Genomic DNA, 18,716 nt, shown 5'->3' with positions numbered 1-18,716 from the left:
GAGTAGTTTGTTTGTTAGGTTTAGGGTTCTCATAAAGGTTTTCTCTGGATGTTTGATTAATTGATTTAGTTAGGGTTCATAATCTATTTAGTTCTTCACCATAGGTTGTTCTTAAAGCTAATTCTGGACTGGCCACCTAGAACTTAGATCTTAGGTTAATTGATTGACACGGAAGTGTAATTGAATAACTGGAAAGAACCTAGGGTGAGCAAAGTAGCTATTCGCAAAGGAATTTGGTTTAGATACTTTGTGAACATATCAAACTTGAGCATTAAAGCTGGTTTAAATCTTTAGGGTTTGCAAAGGAATTTGGAATTCTAGGATTTTAACTTAGATAATTCTCACAACGGAAGTTGGTTAATTATAATTCTGTGATTCGAGTTCAAGAACTGTGCTTAAACCTGAACCCTGACTAATCGATTGATCTGCATGCATTGATTTCCTGAGAAACGCCCTAGACCTAATCTCCACCCATCTGAACTTACAAACGTTTTTACTGCATTCGTTTATCTTTATTTGCATCGCTATTTGCTTCTCATTAATCTGCTTAGCGTAATTCAATTTCTAATAGGTTTATCGAGTGACTTCTTGTCTCTGTGGTTCGACCCCTACATACTACAACTGCACATCTGTGCTCTTGCAGAGTAGCTTAGGGATTAAACTTTGAGCAGATCAAGTTTTGTCCTGACCCGGCTTTAGTGGATAAAATGACGAGTGTGCGAGTTGGTCAGGAGCCTCCCAAGTCGCATGCCCAAGTCGCACAGCCAAAGAAGCAGTCTTGTGAGCCTTAAGTCCCTTAGTCTTAGCTGCATGCCCATCTAGGTGTGTTTTACGAGTCTTTGTGCGATTCAGTCCTCTTCCTCTTCAACTCGCATGACCAAGACAAAATCTGGGGAGGATAGGTGTGCGACTTGGTCCTCCTTTAGTCCCAAGTCGCATGCCTAACTCGCACAGTCAAAGAAAGAAGCTTGAACGAGATAAAACCCATGTAAGGTCAGCCGCATTACTCTCTCGTTGTGATTTGCGAACCTTCATGCGGCTTAAGTCTTCTTTGCTCCTTAACTCGCACGACCATGTAGCAGAAGCCTTCAGAAATATGTGCGGGGTGGTCTCTATCACTCCCAAGTCGCCTGCTCAAGTCGGTGTAGATTGCGAGTCTTCATGCGGTACAGTTCCAAGCTTGGCCAACTCGCATGCTCAAGTCGCGCGGTTGTGGACTTAGCATTTTTCTTGCTCGGGAACCTTAGACCTTACCCAGTGACACCTTACTTGCACATCTCAACATGCAGCTCAACCCCCAGACATTAATCTCCAAGCATTTCGAGTTAACCAAGTCGCAAGACTATCTCGCAGCATTCAGGTCTCCTCGGACCACTTCACATTCATGAGAGAGTAAATTCCAGGATACTGGTCCAAATGGTGCGATTCTAACTTCAGTGGACAGAACACTCAGAAATCTTCAACTTTGGTGAAGGAACCTTCGGCGTTTGGGAAGTTGAAGGTTCCTTCGAGGGCTCATCTTCGCAGTGCATTGACACGGTCAGAAAGAAGCTTCTAGACATGCGTCCATTCCAAAAACGTTATCTTCTTGCTCATAGCTCCGAATTGAATGATACCAGACGTTCTGGAAAGAGGACTCAAATATCTCGGATCCTGATGAAGGCACTGTAGACTGAATCGGTGGGGAAGTGCATCGTCCTATGCATTCTTCGGAGCTCATTGGGTCGTTCCAAAACGGCAGCGAGACAGGCGTGCCTTCCGACGGGCTTACCTCTCTGCTCACGGCTCCAAATCATATGATTCCACCTAATCTGGAACCATGATCCAATCCTATCCAACTTTGATGAAGCACCCGACAGCTGAATCGACCGGCAAAACCTTCGGGTAACGCGATTTCTGAGATGTGTCTTTACCCGGAAATTTTGGCCGAGAAACCTTAGCAGCGGTACGCGTTTTGGCCGAGGGGCTCACTCGCGGTACCTGAAAATCGCCGATAAAAGTTGCCTGCGGTTTGTGGGAATCGCCGAGAACCTCCAAAAACCCATTTTCACAATCTTTCAAGTCCTGATTGCCATTCCTCTTCCTAGATCCACCTTTTCAACTCCAAATAGCTCCAAATACACCTGATAAACACTCCAAACATGCAAAGACTCTTTCGGACCTAATGCAACTCCTAAGTCTTAAAACAAACCATAAAGACCTAAAATGCATGAAATAAGATATGATTTGAAATGAAATATACAACCTAAATGATGCAAATTATGAACATATTAACTCCCCCACACTTGTCCTTTGCTTGTCCTCAAGCAACAAGAGCAAATGAGAGAAAGAGGTTGGATGCATTGGGAGTTCATATTCCTTAATGAGAGAGTGTATCACTAAAAGAATTCAAGGCTCACTGTCCTAGTTGCTAATTCTAAGATGCATTGGAAACAAGATTACTCACAAAACTTTAGCCATACTTATCAATAAATGAATCAAGCTCAAGCTTAAGTTTTCACAAACAGCCATAGTTCCAACCTTTTGACATTCATTAAAACTCATGTGAATCATGCTTATGCAAATCATGTGAACTCACTTGTCTTGGGACAGGGTCATGAGACAAAGATGATCTCATTTAACGTTTATGGTTTCCATGCAGCTCAAGGGATCACTCAAGAAGGAATAAACTTTAACAGAATGCTAAGGGTAAAAGGCAACTGGTGCATACAAGAGCAGAATCCCATCTACCCAATGCCCCATATTTGTCTTTCACCTTTACTCTACTCCCATGAAGATTACATCCTAGCTACTCCTTTCTCAAGACATTCATTGCCTTATCAACCCTCTCATCACTTCACTCTCATTCTTTTTCTCACCAGGGGGTTCATCTTTTCAACTTTAAACTCAGGCTTTGGGGTCTGAATCTTCCACTTAGCTCTTTCTCATATAACACTATCTAGCCTCTTTTCTTTTCTTTTCAAACACTTGAGCCCTTTTGGCTTCTTTTCTTTTCTTTTTACTTAGAGGCTAGACTTTTCTTTTCAAAACACAAGAGCTTTTCTTTCTTTACACAGCAGACCCCAAACCGCTTTCTTTTCTCTTTCAACCCATGGTTTTCATCTCAAATTTCCTCTTTTCCAATCAGTGTTTCTCAAAAACTCTTCCTAGCCTACTCTAGACTCATGATGCTGAGCTAGATCTACATGAAACCCTACTCTTGTCGACCTAAACCCAACACTTTCTGTCAAGTTTATTCAGAAAAAGGCCTCACATCTCTCACTATAGTGTTTCAAGCTTCAAGGAAGGTTTGGTTAAAGGCAGGCAACTGTCTCCAGGTGAGAGAACAGCTATTTGAGCTAGCAAAGAGTGGTAAAAGGGATAAGAGAGCTCAAATTTTTTAAGGGTACCCATGAGTTCACAATGACATGCACAAGCAATGATAATTTGATTGTCAAGTTATGGTTCTCACTTAGATAAGGCTGGAATTAATCAAAACTTGATTCACTCAACAAGTTCAAAGCATGGATCAGTCTTGATTTCTTTCTTGTTTACATGCAGCAAAGAACTAGAAACTAGGGCAGTGAATGAAATTCGATGTTCTCTCAAGGAAAAACCTATCATCACTCCCTTGCATTGATGCAGTCTACATGAATATGCAACTAGACTCAATCCTAAAAATGAGAATGCAACTACATGAACATTTTTTTTTTGTGAAATGTTTTTTGCTTTTTTGATTTTTTTGGTTTTTTATATGCACTTAGATGAAACTACATGAATGTATGCAAGAATGTGACTCAAGACTCAAAGTATAAAATAAGAACAGAGAAAACATGATTAGTGAAAAATGAAACTCCTCCCCCACACTTAAATAAAACAGTGTCTGTGTTATAAAAGCATGAGAAAGGAGTAAAAGCAAAACAAACAAGTAAAATGCAACGAAGAAAAGAAAATCTACATGCATATGTACAAGGTGTGAAGTGTTACCTAAGAGCTGTGGAAGTCTGACCCCAAAGAGTAAGAGGGATTTGAAGTGTGACCGGATGGTGTCTCCCAGGAGTGATGGCTTGCCTCATCAGAACCGTCTTCAAGATCCACCCATGCTGTGCCATATGGGACCAGGGCCATGCAGTTTATGGAACTCTCTCCAACCTCTTCTCTGTTCCTTGGTGAAACCGGTGTTGGAGATCCACCTTTGCAAGGGTTTTCAAGCTTCTTGATCCTCTTCTTCATCTCCTTGATGCACTTTGCCATCTTGTGGATTGTTTTATCCTGGTACTTGCACCATTGTTGGAGAACACCAATCTTTTGTTGAGCTCTAAACCCTGAAGTGCCTGGCTTCTCCCAGTTGTAATCATCAAAGTGATATCTGTTTCCAACATAACGTTTTTGAGGTGGAGGCAGACCATCATCTCCCGCACCAGCAGCACTTGTGGTAGCATCTTCAGCGGTTGCTTTCCTTTCCTTGGAGGCTTTTTCTCTGCAAGCTTTCTTGTACTTGAGGATTGGTGGATCGGTTTGGACATTGTACAGCTCTTCCTTCAGCAAGTAGAAGTGAATGTTCCTCTTTACATGGACTGTGGTGATGGAGGGATTGGCCAGGAGAGTTTGGACTGGCTCATCAATGAGAGACTTGAAGTTGTAAACCAGCTTGGCTTCAACTATTCCTTGAAGGAAACCGATCTTACACAAATGGTCTTCATTAGTCAGGTCAAACCTTGCCTTGTTCTCTTTGAACCTGTACCCCTTTGCCTTCAAGATCTTTGTTAGAACCCATCCATGGGCCAGCTTTGCATCCTTCTTTGTTGAACCCCAAATGCACTTTTTGTAGAACATCAAAGACCTTGCTAATTGAGAGGCAAGACAAGGTGTCTAAGCATATCCTTCATAGGGCTTCCCATCTTCATGAGTTGGCATCAACTGTTTCAGCCCCACACCAAGGAGATTCAGATCACCCTTATGAACTCTCCCAACATCAAGTTTGAAGAAGAAGCTGTGAGAGAGGATCTTGTGGACATATCTCAGCACTGGATTCCTTATCCAAGAGGACTTAGCTGCTCCAGCTGTGTGATATGTTCATAATTTGCATCATTTAGGTTGTATATTTCATTCCAAATCATATCTTATTACATGTATTTTAGGTCTTTAGGGTTTGTTTTAGGATTTAGGAGTTGCATTAGGTCCCAATGAGTCTTTGCATGTTTTGAGTGTTTATCAGGTGTATTTGGAGCTATTTGGAGTTGAAAAGGTGAATCCAAGAAGATAAATAGTGATTAGGGCTTGAAAGATGGTGAATATGGGTTTTTGGAGGGTCTCGGCTATTCTCACGTACCGCAGGAAACTTTTCTCGGCAATTTGCATGTACCGCGGGTGGATTCCTCGGCCAAAATGCGTACCGGCTGGTTAAGTTTCTCGGCAAAAATTCCCAGGTGCAGACACATTTCCGAAATCGCCTGTCCGGGGAACCTTCCGGTCCGATTCAGCTGTCGGGTGCTTCATCAAAGTTGGAGAAGATTGGATCATGGTTCCAGAGTAGGTAGAATCATAGGATTTATTGGCGTGAGCACAGAGTTAAGCTCGTCGTAAGGCACTCCTGTATCGCTGCCGTTTTTGACCGACCCGATGAGCTCCGAAGAATGCGAAGGACGATGTCCTTCCAGACCAATTCAGTTTATAGAGACTTCATCAGGATCCGAGATATTTGAGTCCTCTTTCCAGAACGTCTAAGATCATTCAATTCGGATCTATGAGCAAGAAGATAACGTTTCCGGAATGGACGCATGTCTAGAAGCCCCTTTCTGATCGTGTCAATGCACTGCGAAGATGAGCCCTCCAGGAAGTTTTCCACTTCCCAAGCGCCGAAGGTTCCTTCACCAAAGTTGACGATATCTGGGTCTTCTGTTCACTGAAACTATATCACACCATTCGGACCAGTATCCTGGAAGTTACTCTTCCCTGAGTGTGAAGTGGTCCAAGAAGCCCTGAATGCTTCGAGATAGTCTTGCGACTTGGTTAACTCGCAACGCCCGAAGATGAATGCCTGGAGGTTGAGCTGCAAGTTGAGATGTGCGAGTAAGGTATCACTGGATAAGGTCTAAGGTTCCCGAGCAAGAAAAATGCTAAGTCCACAACCGTGCGACTTGAGCATGCGAGTTGGCCGAGCTTGGAACTAAATCGAATGAAGACTCGCAATCTACACCGACTCGGTCATGCGACTTGGGAGTGATAGAGACCAAGCCCACACATCCCTGAAGGCCCCTGCTACATGGTCGTGCTAGTTAAAAAGCAAAAAGGACCAAGCCGCACGAAGATCCGCAATTCACATCGAGAGACTGATGCGGCTGGGTTTACAAGAGTTTTACCTCGTCCAAGCTTCTTCCTCTGGTTGTGCGACTTGGGCATGCGGCTTGGGACTTAGGGATGACCAAGTCGCACACATATCTTCTCCAGATTTTGCCTTGGTCATGCGAGTTGAAGAAGAAAAGGATTGAGCCGCACAAAGACTCGCAAAACACATCTACATGGGCGTGCGGCTAAGACTAAGGGATTTAAGTCTCACAAGACAGTTTCTTCACCTGTGCGACTTGGGCATGCAACCTGGGAGACTCTTGACCAACTCGCACACTCGTCACTTTACCCACTAAAGCCGAGTTAGGACCCGGTTTGTTCCGGGCTGACCCGGTACGTTTTTAAGGACTATATATAATTTTTAGGGTTTTTTCCCAAAGGACGGAAGCTTTATTCCTTGTTTTCTTGCCTCCTTTGTGAAAGACTCCTCTTAAGAAGAGAAATATCGATTTTTTAAGGGTTTAATCAAGAGAGTTTGGAGATCTTTGTGTTTAAAGCTGTTTTCTTCTGAATCTATCATCTATCTCTTCATTTACACACTTCTAATCATGATTAACAACACATCTTGCAAAGGATCTAGTATGTTGATCATGATTAGTGAGTAATCTCCATATTAAGGTTTTAGATATGTAGATTAGGGTGCTTAAGTGGTAGATTAGTGATCTTAGGGGTTTGATCATGCATATTCCATTCTCTACAACCTTGTTTTAATGCTAGATCCATACACATCATATGTGGTCTAGATTCTGGGCATTTCATGCACCAAAAGTGTTTGATGAAATGCCTGAACCAAGGTTGTTAGAGGTTTAAGTATTATTCATCATAAGAATGATTGTTTATATGCTTAAATGACAGATTAAAATAATTCTTAATGCTTGTTGATTCATGTTTCACTAATGATGATTGGGTTAGAAACTGTTTTGGCATAGAAGTTGATACCTTTATGAGAGGATTAACTTAATTAATGATGTTTAAGTTGAATGGTTTGCTTGATCATATGGTTCATTAGCTCACTAGTTTATCACTGAAGGCACCCTAATCCACTATCATGTCTAAGACCTTTCTCATCATCATACATACATTCTCATCACTTGTCATTTGCTTAGTTCTTATTTGATCTCTTCTGTAGTCATTAATCTTGTTTAAGTTTTTAGTTGTCATTAATCAATCAAAACCTCACTTGTTTACTTGAATTGAGAAGCTGATCACATAACTTAGTGTCTATCACCATATTCTTGGATTGACAACCTCTTTTGTGCTACTTTGACAAGGGGATTGATAGCCGTGAGACCCTAAAAAGTCTTGTCTATCAATTGGCGCTGTTGCCAAATTGTGGAGTGTTTAGCATTATGCTCTGATCTGTTCTTGAGATCAAGTGCTTATTTTTTGTTTTTACTGATTACTTTCAGGTTCTGTTTGTGATTTCAGGTGCATGAACACCAGGTCCAGATCAAGAAGCTGTGGTCCACCTTTCCCTCTCAACGACAACATTAATCTTTTGGTACCAAGGAGGAGAAGGGACAAACGTGGAAGACAGATTGATCAGGCTGATATGAAAGATCAAAGAGAGCATGTGCTTGACATGGAACAACCGGCTCAGGAGCAACAGGCTCAGGGTAATGGAGCTGGTAATGCAGCTGGTAATGGAGTTGGTCAAGGGTTACATCAGGGTAATGTTCATCAAGAACAGGTGCATCAACAGCAAGCTTATGTCCACAAGGGACAAGCTCCAGCTAATCAGCAGAGGCATCAGGCCAATGTACAACAAAGACAACATGTGCACCACCAACATCAGACCTTCCAACACCAGCAAAGGAGATATGAGCAGCCACAGGTCAATGTTGGGGAGAATGACAGGGCCAATGATCATCAGTATGGAGCTGGAATTCAGGCACCACCTGTGCAAAACAACAACTTTGAAGTGAAGGCATCCTTGTTGAATATGGTCCAGAACTCAAAGTTCCATGGATTAGCAATGGAAGATCCCTTGAAACACTTGGATCAATTTGATAAAGTGTGTGACCTGACAAAGATAAATGGAGATTCTGAGGACAGTTTCAAGCTCAGACTATTCGCCTTCAGTCTTGGTGACAAAGCTCACCAATGGGAGAAGAATCTTCCAAGAGGCTCCATTTAAACCTGGGAGCAATGCAAGCAAGCCTTCTTATCTAAGTTCTTCTCCACCTCCAGAACTGCTAAACTGAGAAACCAAATCTCTAGCTTCACTCAGCACAGCAATGAGAGTTTTGGTGAAGCATATGAGAAATTCAGGAGTTTCACTAACCAATGCCCACACCATGGGTTTAGTGAGGCTTCTCTTCTCAGCACACTTTATAGAGGAGCTCTTCCCAAAATTAGAAACCAGCTGGAGACTGCCTCCAAAGGAAACTTTCTGGGAAAGGAGATTCATGCTGCTTTAGAGCTAGTAGAGAACTTAGCAATGAGCAATGACACTTATGGTGAAGACTATGACAGATCAAATAGATCTGAAGGTTCATGCTCAGAACATAGGTTCACTAGAGAAGTTAAGGAGTTGAGGAGTGAATTGGACAAGTTGAAATTCATCACTCAAAAGCCAATGCACTTTGTAGGAGAGTATGAGGAACCTTCTCAGATCTTTGAGAACATAAGTGTAGAAGGTCTAACCCAGGAGGACTTTAACTACGTTGGGAATCAGAGGTTCCAAAGATATCAGTATGGTAATGCAAACCAGAACCTCTCTTACAGGAATCCCAATGTGGCAAACCCACAAGACCAGGTGTATCCCAATTCTCAAGCTCCAAAGAACTTTGTTCCCAAGAACAACTTCCAAGGGTCTTTTCAACCCAAGAATCAGTTTGCTCAGAATCAGGATTTTGGTCAGCAACAACAACCATTCCAAGGATCAGGTTTCAGTTCACAACAGCAGCAAAAGGCACCACCAGGGTTTGGTCCACCACAGTTCCAACAGCAGGCGCCAGTTCAACAACAGTTTCAGCCACCACCGGTTCAGCAACAGCCACAGATGGGATCGGATATAGTTGGGATTCTGCAACAACTGCTTCACGGACAACAGGTATTTGCAAGCCACAATGCAGTCATGCAGCAGGAAATCAAGGAATTGAAGCAAAACCAGGCCTCAAGCTCGAAGAACCAAGGGCTCGTTTTTGAGTTGTTAACATCATCCTGATTGCATCTCGAACTCGTTGCATCATAATCCCAAGGTATTCACTCTGTTAAAATTCATCTTTTTCCATGGTCTTCAATGGTGATTTTTGAACTTCAAGGTGTGGAATAGATTTTGATAGGTTGTTTTAGACCTTGGGATTATTTTTATAAATGCTAGGGTGCTAGATATTCATGGAAAACAGAGCACTTTATTGGTGATTCATTGTTCTTGAGTTTTGGAAATTGTTGCAAGTTAATCATGAAAAATCGATTTTTCTTGGAAAAGAAATGAACTTGTTTCTTGCTGAGTCCTTGCTTTGCACTCTTGTTTTTGCATTGCTATGAACTTATTGGATTGATTCTTGGCTTGAGAAACTTGTGCATGTCCTTTTGAAAATCGATTTTTGCAACAAATGTTTTCAATATTTTGGAGAACTTGGTGAAATTTGATCTTGTGCTAATCTTGCTTTTGAGAAATTTCTTGGCAGATGACTGAAAGAACCAACTCTCTAGCCAAGAAGAAGGGCACTGCATCCAATGGCAAGGGTTTGGTCTCAGGGTCTTCACAGAAAGGAAAGGGCCAAGTCACCAAGAAAGTCACAAAGCAAGGGAAAGGTGATCAAGCGCCAAAAAGGACAAGGCATGAAGAGAAAGCAATGATGGTTGCTTCTGGTTCCAAGAAGAAAGGGAAACAGTTGGCTGTGGTATCTGATGATAAACAGACTGAGAGTTGCTCAAGCAGCTCAGCTGGTGGTTCCCAAGGCACCATTGAAGAGGGATCAAAGAGGATCAAGAAAACTGAACCAGAAACACCTGATTATCTGGCCAAGTTTCAACAGATGGAGATCTAGCAAGGGAGGTTCCCTGATGTGGACTTTCTGAAAAAGATTGGCATCTTTGAAGATGTCAAAACTTTGCTTGGGAACATGGGCATTGAATCACTTTTGGAGATGAGAGAGATTGCATATTAAGAGGAGTCTCAAGAGTTCTTGGCTTCTTTTGAAGCTTTTATGTACTACTGATTGTGAGTTGTAAACGGGGTTTGTTATTTTCGTTTTACTAAGCTTCAGGTTTTGAATTTATAACCCCTAAATGTCTGCAAGTGCACAGATGTGCGCTGTAGTACTTAGGGTATCGATCCAGAGAGACTTAGTTGTTTCAGTACGAATTTACTACAACGCTTAAATCAGATTAGAACTAACAAGGTTTTGGTTTTGGTTTTGGGTTTTTGGTTGTCACGAAATCTAAACTACAAAGCAAAGCAAGTAAAAACAATTGAAAAACGAAAGCAAGTAAAACAAGTAAAAAGCGATTAGACCAAGGGCGAATGAAAGCAGGCAATAAGCGAATGAAAAGCAGAATGAAAATCTAAGGTTGTAAACAATTAAAGACAAACGTTAGGGCTCAAGGGGTTTTCGCAGGGGTTCATAGTCTATGCTATGTCGATTTTAAACAAGTGATAAAGGTAATCAACTACGTATGTTCTAGAACTTGAGGGACGGAAGTATGAATAGCCTACTTTCACAGCACTAAACAACTATCTCTCGCAACCCTGATCAGTAGGTTTCCACTCTGATCCTGGAAGAGAGAAGATGAAATAGCAGAACAAGACTCATCAATATTCACAACTCAACTACAGGTAGGTTTCCACTCCTATAGAAGAATTGCTCGTTTCACCCTAGGTAATGAAAGCTTTCGCAACATATCATATCAGATCGGCTTCTAAGTGGCCAGCAAAGAATCACACAGTAAGATTAAAGGCAAACGAAGAACATCTAGAAGATTATAAATCCTAAATCTATCAATTCATAAGCAAAGACACATGAAATTCCCTTTGAACAATCCCTTTAAACCCAACTGGTAACTACTCAAACATATTGTTACAAAGCATCATAAACGAAATTGAAAGTGCAGGAAATTAAAGAAAATAAGGAAGAAGAACGAAGAACGGAATCGCAGATGGAGGCGCGATGATGCTCTCCTCGACGGCTCCTCCTTCAAAGGTGGCGGCCTCCTAGGGTTTCTCACGAAATCCCTCTCTCTCTCCCTCTAAGTTTTCTAAGTTTTGGTCTCTATTGGTCTCCCCTCTTTAGAATGACCAAAAGGGGGGTATTTATAGCTTCTGGAGTGGTTCTGGACACTTAGAGCTTCAAAAATAACGAAAGTAATTGATCTGGGCTTTAATGAAGTCGTTGGGAAAGTGAACGACCAAAGTCCGCGGTCGCGGTGGCTCTACCCGCGGGAAAATGGGTGTTGGCCGTGGTCCCGGCACATGCTCTCTTCCGGAACTGCATTTTCTGTCATTCTTGCATCAGGAGTATCTAAAGATCTAACCGTTGGATTGTCTCCAAACCAAGTGCATTAGAAAGCTGGTTGGATCATCTATGTTGTCTCAAATTTTGGGAGTGATCAGACGGTGAGAAGGTCTTCATCGCGTGTCATACTTCTGACGGTCTGCATTTATCCAAAATTGCTCATTTGTTTCAAATTGCATATCTTTTGCCCAAGTTTCCTGTAAAGTCTTTTGAAACTCTAAAACATTGAAAACAATTTAAAAATCATTGAAAACAGAGTTAAAACACCTGCATAAGATACAATTATGATCAATAAAAGTGGTCAAAATACGGTGTTATCAACTCCCCAAGACTTACCTTTTTGTTTGTCCTCAAACAAACTTAAGTCAGGAAAGAAATTTTTGAAAAATCGCAGAAACTAAAAAATATCTCAGTGACCGTCCTTCTAAACCATAACTTATCGTGAAACATCTATTTGGATCTAGTTTAGAAAATTCTCACTAAAAATACAAGCAAACTAGTCCGCTAATCCGTCATGCGAAAATCTACACACTTAGATCTAACTTCCAGTCAACTAGCTCTCTACATTCTTTAAGTATAGTAGTGAATTCTCATCAAAGACATTATTCAGGGTAGACGGCGTTTGGCATTAAAGACTATTTAAATGGTTGAGTTAAAGTGTTTAGGGTTACCTGAAGATCTAGAGGATGCAAGATATTATGCAAAACCGCAAGAGAGAGAAGGACTTGTTGATGACCACAGATTTTCAGTCACTTCTCTTTTGCCAATTGTTGTTGCATAATCTTCCTCCTTTGTTGTAAACAGTTGTTCCCCCAGACTTAGATCTTTTCCGGGAATCATAAGATAATCTCCAAAACTCTATATAATCGGACTCAAGCTTGCCTTAAGTATAAAATTCGATCCTCTTAAACTCTCTAAGGTTTTAGATTTCCTTTCCTTTCTATTTTTTTTCTTTTCTCGGATTTTTTTTTTTCGAAAGAGGAAATTGATATGTTCATAATTTGCATCATTTAGGTTGCACATTTCATTACAAATCATGTTTTATTTCATGGATTTTAGGTCCTTAGGGTTTGTTTTAGAACTTAGGAGATGCATTAGGTCCCAATGAGTCTTTGCATGTTTTGAGTGTTTATCAGGTGTATTTGGAGCTATTTGGAACTGAAAAGCTGAATCCAGGAAGTGGAATGGCGATCAAAGCTTGAAAAGTGGTGAAATTGTGTTTTTGGAGGTTATCGGCCATTCTCGTATACCAGGAAGGTTTTTACCGGCCAATTTCATGTACCGCAGGTAGCCCTTATCGGCCAAAACCCATACCGCGAGTGGATTGTATCGGCCAAAATCTCCGGGTGCAGACACGTTTCCGAAATCGCCTGTCCGGGGAACCTTCCGGTCCAATTCAGTTGGCGGGTGCTTCATCAAAGTTGGAGAAGATTCGATCACGGTTCCATAACAAGTGGAATCATGGAATTCGGACGCGTGAGCAGAGAGTTAAGCTCGTCGGAAGAAACCCCTGTCTCGCTGCTGTTTTGGACCAAGCCGATGAGCTCTGAAGAATGCGAAGGATGGTGCACTTCCAGGCCGATTCAGTTTCCGGGGCCTTCATGAGAATCAGAGACATTTGAGTCCTCGTTCCAGAACATCCGAGATCATTCAATTCAGAGCTTTGAGCAGAACGATACGGTCTCCGGAATGGGCACATGTATAGACGTCTCTCTCTGATCGTGTAAATGCAATGCAAAGATGAGCCCTCCAGGAAGCCTTCCACTTCCCAAGCACCGAAGCTTCCTTCCCCAAAGTTGGCGATATATGAGTCCTCTGTCCTCTGCAACCGGAATCACTAAATTCGTACAGGTATCTCATGAGTTACGCTCTCCGGAATGCGAAGTGGTCCAGACAGCCCTGAACGACTAAGTTAAACATGCCGCGATGGAAAGCCACGGTCAACACTTGGCCGTGGCATCTTTTGCAAATCTTCGGCGATTGGCCCGATCTTCATGCCACGGTCTACACTTAACCGTGGCAAACAGACAATTGGCTGGGAGGAACTTTACAAGCATTTGGGTTTTGACACGGTTTAATGCCACGGTCTAGGACTTGACCGTGGCAAACAAACACTTGGCTGGGAAGGACTTTACGAGCATGCGGGTTTTGACACGGTCTGAATGCCACGGTCTGGGACTTGACCGTGGCAACTTTTGCAAATCTTCGGCGTTTGACACGACCATATGCCACGGGTTTTGGACGAGGGTTGTTAGACCGTGGCATCAGAATGCAGCCAAGAACACGCAAACAAGGGATTGACACGATCAAGTTGCCACGGTCACACCAAGAACACACTTGACCGTGGCAAACCCATCTTCACCCACCTAGACCGGGTCAGTACCCGGTTTTTTCCGGGTTGACCCGATTTGCCCATGAACCCTATATATTGTTTTTAGACCTAATTTGGAGAACACCTTTTATCCATTTTTAGTCTCCTTTCCCCTTTTGTGAAAAACTACTTGATACACTTTGTTTTTAGAGTTTAATATCGATTTGAAGTTTCTTTTCATCTTGTTCCATCATTTTTTATCATCAAATCACACTTCAAATCATGATTAACAACACATCTTGCAAAGGATCTAGTGTGTTGATCATGATTAGTGAGTAATCCCATATTAAGGTCTTAGATATGTAGATTAGGGTGCTTAGGTGGTAGATTTCTGAGCTTAGGGGTTAGATCATGCATATTCCATTCTCTACAACTTGTTCTCTATGCTAGATCCATAGAAATCATATGTGGTCTAGATTCTGGGCATTTCATGCACCAAAAGTGTTTGATGAAATGCCTGAACCAAAGTTGTTAGAGGTTTAAGTGTTATTCATCATGGGAATGATTGTTTATATGCTTAAATGATTCTTAATGCTTGTTAACTCATGTTTCACTGATGATGATTGGGTTAGAAACTGTTTTAGCATAGGAGTTAATACCTTCATGAGAGGATTAACTTAATTAAAGATGTTTTATGTTGAATGGTTTGCTTGATCATATGATTCATTAGCTCATTAGTTTATCACTGAAGGCACCCTAATCCACTATCATGTCTAAGACCTTTCTCATCATCATTCATACATTCTCATCATTTGTCATTGTTTAGTTCTTGTTTAGTCATTTCATTAGTCTTTAATCCTGTTTAAGTTTGTAGTTGTCTCTAGATAATCAAAATCACTCTTGTTTGCTTGAATTAAGAACCTGATCACATAGTTTAGTGTCTAACACCACATCTGGATTGATAAACCTCTTTGTGCTACTTTGACAAAGGGATTGATAGCCCTGACACCCTAAAAAGTCTTGTCTATCAATTGGTGCCGTTGCCAAATTGTGGTTTGTTTAGCATTAAGCTCTGATCTGTTCTTGAGATCAAGTGCTTACTTTCTTGTTTTTACTGATTACTTTCAAGTTCTGTTTGTGATTTCAGGTGTATGAACACCTGGTCTAGATCAAGAAGCTGTGGTCCACCTTTCCCTCTCAACGACAATATCAATCTTTTGGTACCAAGGAGGAGAAGGGTGGTGGATATAGAACAACCGGTTCAGGAGCAACATGCTCAGGGTAATGGACCTGGTAATGGAGTTGGTCAAGGGCTTCATCAGGGCAATGTGCATCAGGAACAGGTGCACCAACAAGCTTATGTCCACCAGGGACAAGCTCAAGCTCATCAACAGAGGCATCAGGCCAATGTTCAGCAAAGACAACAAGTGCACCACCAACCACACCCTTTCCAACAACAGCAAAGGAGATATGAGCAACCCCAAGTCTTTGTTGGAGAGAATGACAGGGCCAATGCTCATCAGTATGGGGCTGGTATTCAGGCACCACCTGTGCAAAACAAAAAATTTGAAGTGAAGGCATCATTGCTGAATATGGTCCAGAACTAAAAGTTCCATGGGTTAGCAATGGAAGATCCCTTGGAACACTTAGATCAATTTGATAAGGTGTGTGATCTGACAAAGATAAATGGAGTTTCTGAGGACAGCTTCAAGATAAGACTATTTCCCTTCAGTCTTGGTGACAAAGCTCACCAATGGGAGAAGAATCTTCCAAGCGGCTCCATTCAAACTTGGGAGCAATGCAAGCAAGCCTTCTTATCTAAGTTCTTCTCCACCTCAAGAACTGCAAAACTGAGGAACCAAATCTCTAGCTTCACTCAGCACAGCAATGAGAGTTTTGGTGAAGCATATGAGAGATTCAGGAGCTACACAAACCAATGCCCACACCATGGGTTTAGTGAAGCTTCTCTTCTCAGCACACTTTATAGAGGAGCTCTTCCTAAGATTAGGAACCAGCTGGATACTGCTTCCAATGGGAACATTCTGGGTAAAGAGATTCATGCTGCTTTAGAGCTAGTGGAGAACTTAGCATTGAGCAATGATACCTATGGTGAAGACTATGACAGATCAAATAGGTCAGAAGGTTTAAGCTCAGAACAGAGGCTCACTAGGGAAGTTAAGGAGTTGAGAAGTGAATTAGACAAGTTGAAGTTGGTAACTCACAAGCCAATGCATTTTGTTGGAGAGTATGAGGAACCATCTCAAATCTTTGAGAACATAAGTGAAGAGGGTCTCACCCAGGAGGAGCTAAACTACATTGGGAATCAAAGGTTCCAGAGATACCAGTACTGTAATGCCAATCCAAACCTTTCTTACAGGAACACCAATGTAGCTAACCCACAAGACCAGGTGTATCCCAATTCTCATGCTCCACAAAACTTTGTTCCCAAGAACTACTTTCAAGGATCTTTTCATCCAAAGAATCAGTTTGTTCAGAATCAAGGTTTTGGTCAGCAACAACAACCATTTTAAGGTCCTAGTTTCAGTACACAGCAGCAAAAGCCACCACCAGGGTTTGGTCCACCACAGTTCCAACAGCAAGCACCGGTTCAACATCAGTTTCAGCCACCAACGGTTCAACATCAGCCACAGATGGGTACAGATACGGTTGGTATTCTGCAACAACTACTTCAGGGTCAACAGATCTTTGCAAGCCAGAATGCAGCCATGCAACAGGAAATCAAGGAACTGAAGCAAAACCAGGCATCAAGCTCAAGGAACCAAGGTCAACTACCTGGAAAACCAGAACCCAACCCCAAGGAATATGCCAAGGCCATTACACTGAGGAGTGGAAAGGAGTTACCTGGTATTGAGAACAACAAAGTGATCATTGAGGACAATGATCAAACTGAGGGGGAGGCAGCCTTAAAAGAGGATCAAGTTGCTGAGAAACCAAGGACAGAAAGAGGTAAAGAAGTAGCAGAGGAACCAAAACCAGAACCAGAAAAGAAATATGTGCCACCACCTCCAAACCAACCAAAGCTCCCATTTCCAGGGAGATTTAAGAAGCAACTAGTGGACAAGGCAAGAGCTGTATTTGAGAAGGCACTCAATGAGACACCACTCACTATGCCTCTCATTGATGCATTCTTAATGATGCCAAAGATGGGGAAGTTCTTGAAGGATGCAATTCTGAACAAGACAAAACAGCTTCAAGGCATGGTGGTACTAAGTCATGAATGCAGTGCCATCATTCAGAAGAAGTCCATTCCAAGGAAGTTAACTGATCCAGGGAGCTTCACTCTCCCTTGTGCCATTGGACCTCTTCTATTCTCTGGATGTCTTTGTGATTTAGGAGCATCAGTCAGCTTGATGCCATTCTCCATAGCAAAGAAGCTGGGCTTTAGATTCTTCAAGCCTGCAAGGATCTCTCTTATCCTTGCAGATGGATCAGTTAGATTGCCTGTTGGTATGTTGGAAGATCTACCTGTCAAGATAGGTGGTTTTGAGGTTCCAACAGATTTTGTTGTGCTGGAGATGGATGAAGAACCAGTAGATCCTCTTATCTTGGGCAGGCCATTCTTAGCAACTGCAGGAGTTATTATTGATGTGAGAGGTGGGATAATAGAGATTCAACTTGGGTCTGAAAAGCTCAATTTTGATGTGAATAAGATGATGAAGAAACCCACCATTGAAGGCCAATGTTTCTATGTGGAGACAATGGATCAGTTGGCTGATGAGTTGCTTGAGGAGCTGAACACTTAGGATCCTCTTCAAGCTGCTTTAACTCAAGAACAAGGAGACAATGGGCTCTTAGCTGAAGCAAGTGAAGGGTATAAGCTGTATCTGGACAATGCAAGAGAGTTGGGTCCTGAGACAAGGTTTTTGGAGCTGGAACAAAGTGGTACTGAGGTTTCTGCTATCAAAGGATCAGACACCAGCCAAAGCAACTTGGACCAGGATTGGAATGAGGCTGATGCACCCCCTGTTGAGCTAAAAACAAGAGCTGCTTATTTATATCATAATATGAGATAAATCTTATCTCAAGCCTCTACCAACAGGGCTCAGGTATGCTTTCTTGGGCTTAAACTCCACATATCCTGTCATCATCAATGATAGCCTATTAGAGGATCAAGAGAGTGCATTGTTTAGTGAAATATGAAAGTTCAGGAGAGCCATAGGGTATTCTTTGGCTGATATTAGAGGGATCTCTCCTGACATTTGCACCCACAGGATCCACCTAGAAGACCAATCTATGTCCTCTATTGGGCATCAACGACGACTTAACCCCAACCTTAGGGAAGTGGTTAAGAAGGAGATACTAAAACTTCTTGAGGCAGGGATAATTTACCCAATCTCTGACTCAAGATGGCTTTGCATTGCATAACTGAGCATGAACTCGAATTCTCATTGTGATCACTTCTCTCAAAAAGGAAATATGAACTCCCAATGCATTCAACCTCTCTCTCTCATTTGCTCTTTTTGCTTGAGGACAAGCAAAGGACAAGTGTGGGGGAGTTGATATGTTCATAATTTGCATCATTTAGGTTGCACATTTTATTACAAATCATGTTTTATTTCATGCATTTTAGGTCCTTAGGGTTTGTTTTAGAACTT

The 18,716-nt window shown here is 42.0% G+C and overlaps 2 non-coding genes across 2 annotated transcripts; both read right to left on the bottom strand.

Annotated features, from left to right (window-relative positions):
- Nucleotides 1-8,524: 8,524 nt before the first annotated feature.
- LOC112083309 lies at nucleotides 8,525-8,631 on the bottom strand. The gene has a single exon (XR_002897597.1). It is a non-coding gene; the product is annotated as a small nucleolar RNA R71 (small nucleolar RNA).
- A 7,316-nt stretch (nucleotides 8,632-15,947) lies between these two features.
- LOC112083306 lies at nucleotides 15,948-16,054 on the bottom strand. The gene has a single exon (XR_002897594.1). It is a non-coding gene; the product is annotated as a small nucleolar RNA R71 (small nucleolar RNA).
- Between the last annotated feature and the right edge of the window lie 2,662 nt (nucleotides 16,055-18,716).

This window comes from Eutrema salsugineum, unplaced genomic scaffold (genome assembly GCF_000478725.1).
Source record: "Eutrema salsugineum unplaced genomic scaffold, Eutsalg1_0 scaffold_7, whole genome shotgun sequence".
In the NCBI taxonomy this organism is placed as follows: Eukaryota; Viridiplantae; Streptophyta; class Magnoliopsida; order Brassicales; family Brassicaceae; genus Eutrema; species Eutrema salsugineum.
Note: the sequence above shows the minus strand (reverse complement) of the source record. Positions and strands in the feature narration are given on the sequence as shown.